A 10,421-nucleotide genomic window follows, 5' to 3' on the forward strand; every position below is an offset into this window, starting at 1 on the left:
ATCACAGCTAAGCTAGAAGGTCATACTTCTTTTCTATTTCCCTTACAGATATCAGCGACTCAGATTCTGTCTTTTTCTTTCTCATATATTTTATTTTTATTATTAATCTACAAAGAGCTTTCTAAGAGAGCGGCACCATTCTTGTTTTGTAGACAAAGTCCTTGGGCTACTGGCTGGGAAATTTCCCCCAACCCCTGGGCTCCCGTCTTTAATTCAGTGCTCCCCCCACCCCCACCCCATGTTGTTGCCTCCTCCTGAAGCTAATGAATGAAAATTTGTAGCGAAAGAAACTCAAGAGTCCATTTAATGAAATCGTTTTGGGAAACTGGCCAGAATCTATGTATCAGGAGATTCCTTGTATCGAAGGATCCGAGGAGAATTCCTCCGCCTCTAGGAGAGTCTCCCCTGGTGACGTCTGTCCCTTCTCCCAAACCGAATTAACAGAAGCACAGCCTGTGTGCATGACTAGTGGGCTCCCAGAAGGTTCCCCGTGTGGATGTTCAGGCCCCCACCGCCTGCCAGAGTCCTGGCTCTCAGGAGAGACTGGAGAGACCTGGGAGCCCCCGTTCCACTGTTCACTCACTGTCATGGGTTGAATTGTGACCCCCAAAGTCACATCTTTTTAACGTTTATTTTTGAGAGAGAGAGACAGAGTGCTAGCTGGGGAAGGGCAGAGAGAGTTGAAGACACAGAACTCAAAGCAGGCTCCAGGCTCTGAGCTGCCAGCACAGAGCCCTGACTTGGGGCTCAAACTCACAAACTGTGAGATCACGACCTGAGCCTAAGTCTGACCCTTAACCGACCGAGCCATCCATGTGTGCCCCAAAGTCACATGTTGAAGCCCTAACCTTCACACCTCAGAATATGACTATATTTGGACAGCTTTGAAGAGGAGGTTAAGTTAAAATGAGACCGTCAGAGGGGCCCCAATCCGCTCCAATGGGTGTCCTTCTAAGAAGAGGAGAGTTGGACACCAGGAAAGCCACAAGTGTTGCATGAGCTCAGAGGAAAGATCCTGTGAGGTCACAGCAAGAAGGTGGCCATCAGCAAGCCAAAGACAGAGACCTCAGAAGAAATCCAGCTTCCCAACACCTTGATCTTGCACTTCTAGCCTCCAGAGCTGTGAGGAAGCAGACGTCTGTTACTTCAGCTGCCCAGTTCATGGTGTTTGGTTATGAAGGCCCAGCAGACTAATACGCTCATCAAGTCATTTAGGCATCATGGCCTCAGGCTTCTGATCATCCGTAGGGATGCCTCCTGCCCTCTTGACCTCCCAGGCTCAATGTTGAGGATCCCCTGGGGTCATGTACAAGAAAACCTTTTGTAAGACACAGAGCACCAAACACCCAGGAGACTAGAGAGTCTGTCTCCCGCGGGCATCATATCCAAGGCTGGGGCTGGGGAATGGCCGGGGTCAGACACTCACTAGACCTCTTCCTCTGGCTTGAACTGAGCCTCAAAAGCCAGTGCTGGTCTTTCAGGAACTGGTTTTTATAAAAAAAAAAAAAAAACCTAAAAACGTCCTTTGCCTTGGGCTCAACAATGCCATCTCTAGAAGACAAGCAGACAAGTGAACTAATACCATAGAAAAAGAAGTTGATCCCAGAGTTGTTTATGGTAGCCAAAAAAAAAAAAAAATCTAACAGCGAATTGGTCAAGGAACCATCAAATCATAGATTAATATGCATCTAGTAAAAACCACACAGTAGGGGCGCCTAGGTGGCTCAGTTGGTTAAGCGTCCAGCTTCGGCTCAGGTCACGATCTCACGGTTTGTGGGTTCAAGCCCCGCATCCGGCTCTGTGCTGACAGCTCAGAGCCTGGAGCCTGCTTCAGATTCTGTGCCTCCCTCTCTCTCTGACCCTCCCCTGCTCGCACTGTCTCTCTGTCTCTCAAAAAAAGTTTTAAAAACTGAAAAAAACAAACAAACCATGCAGTAGAAAGAACTTTATCAGCATGGAAAGATGTTCATAATATCGATCTGAATATATACATAAAGAGGACTACAAGATACATAAAAACAGTAACAACGCACGGGGCTTATGGGTTAGGGGGTGCACTTTCCTTGGGCATTTCTATGTTCTCCCGTTTTTCTGCATCAGATAAGCATTACTTTTTTTTAAAGTAATAACTACTATTTTAAAACAATAAATGGCACCTGGAGTCCAGAAAGTAAAAGTCTTTCCATTTAGAGTGACGTTCATATGTAATAACATGGAGGAGGCATGAATCAAGCCCTAAAGATGGAGAATTTCCCCCCTCTGTGCACACTTGTTCCCACAAAGAAAGCCCTGTGCTGATACTGGCGTCAGTCAAGTATGTGGGCACCTACTATGTGCTCGGCACCGTACTGACAAAGTGAATCGTGTGGTCCTGCTGAGGACAAACCCTAGTTGGGATCTCACCCAGGGGTGGGAGGGGACACCCACCCCGCCCCTGCTGGAGGTGTTGGAAAACCTGTGGTGGCAGCTTGCGCCCAGCTGACTGAGAAAGGACAACCTCGAGCTGGGTGACGGGCTGCTAGGGCATGGGGCCCCACTCAGGGAGGCTCTGAGGATGGCGGAGAAGGGGCATTCGCCCCCCTGGGCGGGAGGACACCTTGGAGAATGTCCGATTGGCTGCTGTGCCCGGATGACCTGCTCTCTGCTCTGTCTCTTGGGCAGGAAGCTCATGATTTGGCTCGATGTGTGAGATTTTGGACTGAATGTGTCTCCCCCAAATTCGTATGCTGAAACCCTAATCCCAGTGTGATGGGACTTGGGGGTGGGGTTTGGGGAAGGTCATGAGGGGGAACCTTCATGTGACTTTATAAAAAGAGGCCAGGCCCGTTCATTTGTCAGTTAAGCTGGTTAAGCACCGGCTTCAGCTCAGGTCATGATCTCATGGAACGTGGGTTCGATCCCCCTGTCTGGCTCTTGTGCTGACAGCTAGCTCAGAGCCTGGAGCCTGCTTCGGATTCTGTGTCTCCCTCTCTCTCTGACCCTCCCCTGCTTGTGCTGTCTCTGTCTCTCAAAAATAAATAAAAAACGGAAAAAAATTTAAAAAGAGGCCAGAGAGTCAGCTCTCTCCGTGTGATGTCAGCAGCCTTCCCAGAGAGGGCTGTCACCAGAACCCGCCCACACCGGCGCCCCGCCCACAGATTTTCAGCCTCCAGAACAAACAGAAATAGAATTCTAGAATTCAAAAACCACCCAGTCTATGTACTTTGTCATAGCAGCCCGAACTCAGACATCCACCCACCGGCACCAGCGGGTGTCGAAGATGTCATTCAATTCTGACACCATGGACCTGAAGTCAGCGTCTGATTCCCAAGTTAAAGGGCTCGGTCCCACAAGACTGCGCCACCTCAGACCCCGGTCACAAGTCTGAGCCTCCCGTACTTCTGACCCATTGGCTATAAATGGAAAGTTCCCGCAGCTCCTCCTGCAGGGTTGGTATTTGCCAGAACAGCTCACAGAGGTGAGGAAGACGCTTTGCTTGCTATTACCAGTTTATTACAAAAAAATACAGCTCAGGTGCGCCAACTGGGAGAGACGCACGGGGCAAGGTAGGGGTGCGTGTGGGGGGTGCAGAGCTTGCACGCCGTCTCCAGGTGAGCCACCCTCCCAGCACCAACCCAGAGGGTTCTTGAGCTCCATCTGTTAGGGGGGTTTCATGGAGGCATCATCATATAGGTGTAATCAATTATTACCTCAGTCTCCCACTCAACTTCCCTTCCCAGAGGTGGGGGGTGGGGGTGGGGATTGGAAGTTCCAACCTGCTCTCTTTTTTTTAATTACCTTGGGGGGTGTGGGGCGGAGAGCAAGAATCCCAAGCAGGCTCCACGCTACCAGTGGAGAACCCCACATACTGCTCGAACTCACGAACCATGAGATCGTGACCTGAGCCAAGACTAAGAGTCGATGCCTAACCCATGGGCCACTCAACTTGCCCAAAATTCCAACCTTCTCATCAAAGTTTAGTCATTTTGGTGACCAGCCCCCATTCTGAAGCCATCTAGGGGCCCAGCAAGAGTTACCTCGTTAAAACAAAAGACGTTCCTATTATTCTAGAAAGCCCGAGGGACTTAGGGGCTCTGAGTCAGGAGTGGGACCGGGGATAGAGACCGCACACACGTATGTTTTATGCCACAGACGGGGATCAGAAAGCACAGGAGCGGAACACTGGTCTCACGGATGTCCAGGAAAGAGGTACACGGACACTCTGACCCTTGCAAACGTTCACCGAAGGCAGTCACTGCAACGCAGGCCCTCAGGGATCAGGTAGAAAGTGCTCCAAACTGAGGACCTAAATTTGCAGCCAAGTAAATTGTTTCTCACATGGGTAAATTTAAAAAAATGTTTTTCATGTTTATTCATTTTTGAGAGACAGAGAGAACAGAGCGTGAGAAGAGGAAGGGCCAAGAGAGAGAGACAGAATCCGAAGCAGGCTCCAGGCTGTGTGCTGCCAGGCACAGAGCCCAACGTGGGGCTCGAACCCACTGACCACGAGCTCATGACTTGAGCTGAAGTCAGACATTCAATTGACTGAGCCACCAGGCGCCTATCACATGGGTAAATTTTATAATACACTCGAGTGGTGCAGAGCAGGGAATTTGGGTAAATATGGTTACCGATTCTTCCAAGCAAAACGAAAGAAGCCAGCTGGTTAAGTTTACAATAAAATTTCAGTTCACTGGTAACAGGATATATTGCTTAACGGAAATATTGGCATAATTAGCTATCCATTCAGAAGGAAACAAAGTTGCATGCCTACCTCACACCATAGACACACAAAAATCCTAATTAATTCACTATTTACACATGTATGTTCACATTTATTACAGTGATATGAAACACAGAAGGCTGTATTTACAAGGTTGGGGTGAACAGGGCTTCTCTAGGCATAATACACAAACTCGGAACCCGAAGAGGCGAAGGCTCGGGTATTAGCTTATGTCAACATTTTAAATTCAGGGGCGCCTGGGTGACTCAGTCCATTAAGCATCCGACTTCGGCTCAGGACATGATCTCACGGTTTGTGGGTTCGAGCCCCATGTCGGGCTCTGTGCTGACAGCTAGCTCAGAGCCTGGAGCCTGCTTCAGATTCTGTATCTCCCTCTCTCTCTGCTTGTGCTGTCTCTCTCTGCCTCTCAAATAAAAAATAAATAAAAAACATTTTTAAAAATTTAAAAATTTTAATTTCAGTACTGCCAAAAACATAATTACAGTTAAATGACAGATAGAAGAAAATATATGTAGCATATTTATTCATTCATCCTTTCACAAATATTTAGTGAGTCCCTACTACGTCCCAAACACAATGCTAGATGCTTATATAATTGTATAATATAATTATGTATATCATTATATAATTATATATAAATATATAATGTGATATATTATAATATCACATTATAATATTTTATATTATGCATAATATAATATTGTAGTGTTATACATAATATAATATCTGAGCATATTATTATAATTTTTAAATATACACAAATCTCCATGCTTATTAAAATTGTTAATATATGTATGACTAAACAAAGAGTTTTTATCCAAAATATGTGAAGTGATACAAAATATGTGAAGTGATCAAATAAAACACTGAAAACAAACTACAAATATACACAACAAAATAAAAATAAATAAAAATGAAACAACAAAAATTGAAGGTAAAGGCACATACACACAAAAGATATATTTACTGTATGTTAGGATTAGTTTTGACTGCATATAAAAAGTCAAAAAAGCAACGGCTTCACCACATTAAAAGTACATTTCTCTCTTAGTAAAAAGGTCAGAGGAAGGCCAGTGAGAAATGGCCAGTGGTTCCATTATCAACAGGGACCCGGTGGGGCGCCTGGGTGGCTCAGTAGGTTAAACCTCCGGCTTCGGCTCAGGTCAGATCTCATGTTCGAGAGTTCGAGCCCCACGTCAGGCTCTGTGCTGACAGCTAGCTCAGAGCCTGGAGCCTGCTTCTGGTTCTGTCTCCTTCTCTCTCTGACCCTCCCCCTCTCATGCTCTGTCTCCCTCTGTATCAAAAATAAATAAAACATTAAAGAAAAAAATTTTTAATTAAAAAAACCCAAAAAAACAGGGACCCGGTGCCTTTCCTTCTGTCTGTTCCACTATACCAGTACTTGGTGCCATCCTCAAGGTAACCTCATGTTCTAAAATGGCTGCCAGAGTTCCAGCCATCCAATCAGCAGAGAGGGGAAAGAGGGACAGAACTAAAGGGTGTCTCCCCTGCTGGATCGACTCTCTTCAAGCAGCCCTTCTGTTCTGCCAACATCTCCCAGCCCACACGCTGGTCCAAGAGAGGCTGTTGGTGTTAGCCACGTGCATTTTCACCACACATGTAGTTTGCCTCCACTACTAAGAAAGAATGGGAAATTTAGTACCAGACGACAACCAGAAACTTCTGCCACACTAGACAAATATGAACGGCAAAAGCTGGCCCGACAATATTAAAATAAGAATTTATGACAGAAAGCATTATTAAGCATAAATAACTATACAACATAATGACAAAGTAGACCATCAACCAAGTCATGAATTTGCATGCACCTAGCAATATAATTTCAACATGCACAAAGCAAAAACTGAATCATTTATAATGAGAAATTGAAGAGCAACAGGAATGGAGGAAGACTTTGATACTCATCTATCAGAAACTAATAGATCAGACAGATAAAAAAACTTATAATAATTTATAATGTCTGAACAACATAATTCACAAGCTTAATCTACTTCGTGTATTTGGTTGGACTCAACAAATAGACAATATTCATTATTTTCAAGCAGACACTGAACATACATAAAAGTTGACCACTCACGAGGACACAAAGTCTTTTTTCTTAAAAATTTTTTAATGTTTTATTTATTCTTGAGAGAGTGGGAGAGACAGCGTGAGCAGGGGAGAACAAGATATTGAGAATTGGGTGTCAACAAAAGTACTGCTTTTCAAAATTTGTCGAGCGCAGCCGAAGTGTAGAGCTTCTTAGTTCTAAATTCATACCTTTAACCGGGATATATTTTTTTAAAAACGATGAAGATAGAAAACAATGGCGAAAGCAGTCAACTCAGGAAGCTAGAAACATATGAAAGAGAAAACCAAAGAAAGCAGAAGGAGAAATAAGAATGGTAAAAAGAGAACCTAATGAAATAGGAACTTTTAAATCCTGGAGATAATTAGTGTCGGGGTGACGTTTATTTTCTACCTACTTCTGAGGGTCCCTCCCGAGCGGAAGGGGGAACTGATCAGGCCTCTCTGTTCTCACCCTCCTGGGGGTCAGAAGTGGCTCCCCCAGTTGGACACAAGAGCTAAGCATGTATGAATCTGCCTCTTCTCTTCTCCTCTTCTCTCTCGATCTCTCTCTTTCCCCTCTTTCCCCACTCCAGCCAAGAATGTGTTCACTACTGTTCTTGACCACAATGTTGACCATAAAGGCCGGTCTCTGAGGAAGAAAGCACGGATTGCGGTTTCTCAACCCTGTGGACAAGTAGACATGAGTCTGACTCACTTTGCGGATCGGTCCTGGTAGGGCTTTTGCCCCCATATGTAAGTTTCATGCTCCTGTATCAACCTCATCAATAATAAAGAAGATAAGTTGGTGCCTCCCATCTTTCTCTTCTTTCTCAAGTGATCTATACATTCTATAAGAAAGACAGATATTTATTGGATTTCCTAAATCAATGGCACCGAAAGCTGATTCCTTGAGAAGACTAATAAAATAAATTTCTAGCAAGTCCAATCAACTCAAAGGGTGAAGTCATAAGCATTAGGAACAAAACAGAGAGCATAACAATTGTTATTACAGGGATGGTTTAAAATAATAGGAAAGACAGACCCCACTTATTTTAGGAAGACAGCATAGCTGATCGACCAGTTGGACAAAAATCGCACGAGAAAAGAAATTTATAAACAGATTTCACTTTTTTACCATACATGCAAAAATCCTAAGTAAAATACGAGCAAAACAAATTCATAATGTGTTTTTTACATGTATACATCCTGACTGAGTTGGGATTATCCTAGGCATGTAATGGTCAATTTTTGGAAAACATTTAGGTAGAGTTTACCACATTTACAGAGTAAAGAAGGGGCGCCTGGGTGGCTCAGTAGATTAAGGATCCGATCTTGATTTCCGCTCAGGACACGATTTCACAGTTGGTGGGACGGAGCCCCTCGTCGGGCTCTATGCTGACAGTGCAGCCTGCTTGGAATTCTCTCTCTCCCTCTCTCTCTCTTTCCCTCCCCTGCTCACACTCTGTATCTCTCTCTCAAAAATAAATAAACATTAAAAATGTTTAAGAAAATACAGTATCAGAAGGCATTGCTTACAATAGCAGCAAAACAATTAGAAATTGGGATTAAAAGAGAGAAAGTGATGTATAAGACCTTTATGGAGGAAATCCCTTGTGCAGAACACAAGAGACATAAACAAATAAACATATATAGCAAGTTCATGAATAGGAAGACTCAAAACCATAAAATAACAATTCTCCCCAAATCAGTCTATAAAAATACAATTACAACAAAATTTTGAATGGGCCTTTTCCAGGAACTTGACAATATAACCCTAAGGCACAAAGGGGCCAGTAGCAGGACAAGGATCCCCAAAATAACTGTGAAGGAGAACACCAAATGGAGGGAAGGGGAGGGATGGGTCCCTATCAGGTAGCGAGATTTCAAAACTATGATAATGAAAACACTGTGATAGTCAGTGATAGACAAGGACACCCAGAAGGTGAACCCAGAAATTTGATATAAAATCAATCACGAAATGGATGGACTGTTTAATGAATTGTACTAGGCCAACTGGCTGGCCATGAAATAAATGTAGGTTCCAGCTTCACACGGCGGTGGACACGGGGGCCCTGCCCCTGCCCCTCCACACTCCTGATGCAGACATACAAAGGTGTCCGCCTGCATACACCTCAGACCCTTGGGCTTCTACTCACCCCTGCAAGGACAGTAGGCAGGAAGGGCCAGCCGAGCAAACGCCCCATGACCCTGAAGCAAGATAACTGTGAAGTGTATTCTACACTGTCTCCCCAAGGTCCCCAGTGGGACCGAGACTCAGGTGCCCTCAGTGGCTCCTGTTCATCAGCATGCACCTCCTTGGCTCCCTTCCCTTCCCGTCTCACTGCTGCCGCCCAAATCATTGTCTCCATTCGGCTCCTGGAGGAACCAAACCTAAGAAAACACCGCCCCCCCCAAATAAACAAGGTCCACCAGAGACTCAAATATGAAAAGGTGGAAAGCAAAGTTTTAAAACATTTATAGGAAGAAAATACGGGAAAACCTGTTTACAATCTCCGCCTAGGGGAAAGCATTTCTTAAACCAGATATGAAAAGCACATCCTAAAGGAAACGATTCATAAATGGGACAGCAACGGAATGTGGCGTTTGTGTCCAACAAAAGACTCCACAGGTGAAAACCGGGCTGTAGATTAGGAAGAGGTATTTGAATCGCACTAAAGGATCGGGACCAGAATAGGAAGGAACATCCTCGAAAGAATGAAAATAAGACAAAATGGGAAAATGAACTGATAGAAATCAGAAATGCACAAAAGAAAACACACAAATGATCAAGAAACATAAAAATATGTTTTACCTTGATAATGCTTGAGGAAATACAAGTTAGAGCAGTGAGATCATCATATTGAACCGACCGGATTGGCAACATTGCAGAAGAACAGGAACAGCATCGGGACAGGGGCGTGCTCCGACCCTTTTGCAGCAAATAGGAACCAGAATAATCTTTTGGGAGAACAATTTGGTGACCTCTAAAAACATGTGAAATGCCTATGACCTAGCCACCCCACTTTTAGAAAAGTATCCTGCAGAAATAATAGCATGAGTATATCAAAAATACGTTAGGGGCACCTGGGTGGCTCAGTCAGTTAAGCGTCCAACTTCAGCTCAGGTCACGATCTCACAGTTCGTGGGTTCGAGCCCCGCGTCGGGCTCTGCGCTGACAGCTCAGAGCCTGGAGCCTGCTTCAGATTCTGTGTCTCTCTCTCTCTCTGACCCTCCCCTGCTCGCACTCTCTCTCTCTCTCTGTCTCTCAAAAATAAATTTAAAAAATTTTTAAAATACGTTAAAGGGTATTGTTTAGTAAATAGAAAAAGCACAAAGGAAACCTAAATGTCTCTCAATAAGGAGTTTTAAAATAAAAGAAACTACAACCCAGTCATTAAAAGCAAGGAGTGAATGGGGTGCCTGGATGGCTCTGTCAGTTGAGCACCTAACCCTTGATTTTGGCACAGGTCATGATCTCACGGGTTTGTGGGTTTGAGTCCCGCATTAGTTTCCTCACACTAACAGTGAGGAGCCTGCTTGGGATTCTCTCTCTCTCTGCCCCTCCCGAGTACACATTCTCTCTCAAAATAAATAAATAAACTTAAAAAAGAAGAAGCGAGGTGTGAAG

At 44.5% G+C, this 10,421-nt stretch overlaps 1 long non-coding RNA gene across 1 annotated transcript; it reads left to right on the plus strand.

Annotated features, from left to right (window-relative positions):
• The first annotated feature begins 3,208 nt into the window (after positions 1-3,208).
• On the plus strand, positions 3,209-7,608 carry LOC115272744. The gene is made up of 3 exons (XR_003900443.1): positions 3,209-3,457; positions 4,132-4,188; positions 7,387-7,608. It is a non-coding gene; the product is annotated as an uncharacterized LOC115272744 (long non-coding RNA).
• The last annotated feature ends 2,813 nt before the right edge of the window (positions 7,609-10,421 follow it).

The sequence above is a fragment of the Suricata suricatta genome, chromosome 11 (genome assembly GCF_006229205.1).
Source record: "Suricata suricatta isolate VVHF042 chromosome 11, meerkat_22Aug2017_6uvM2_HiC, whole genome shotgun sequence".
NCBI classification, from domain to species: domain Eukaryota; kingdom Metazoa; phylum Chordata; class Mammalia; order Carnivora; family Herpestidae; genus Suricata; species Suricata suricatta.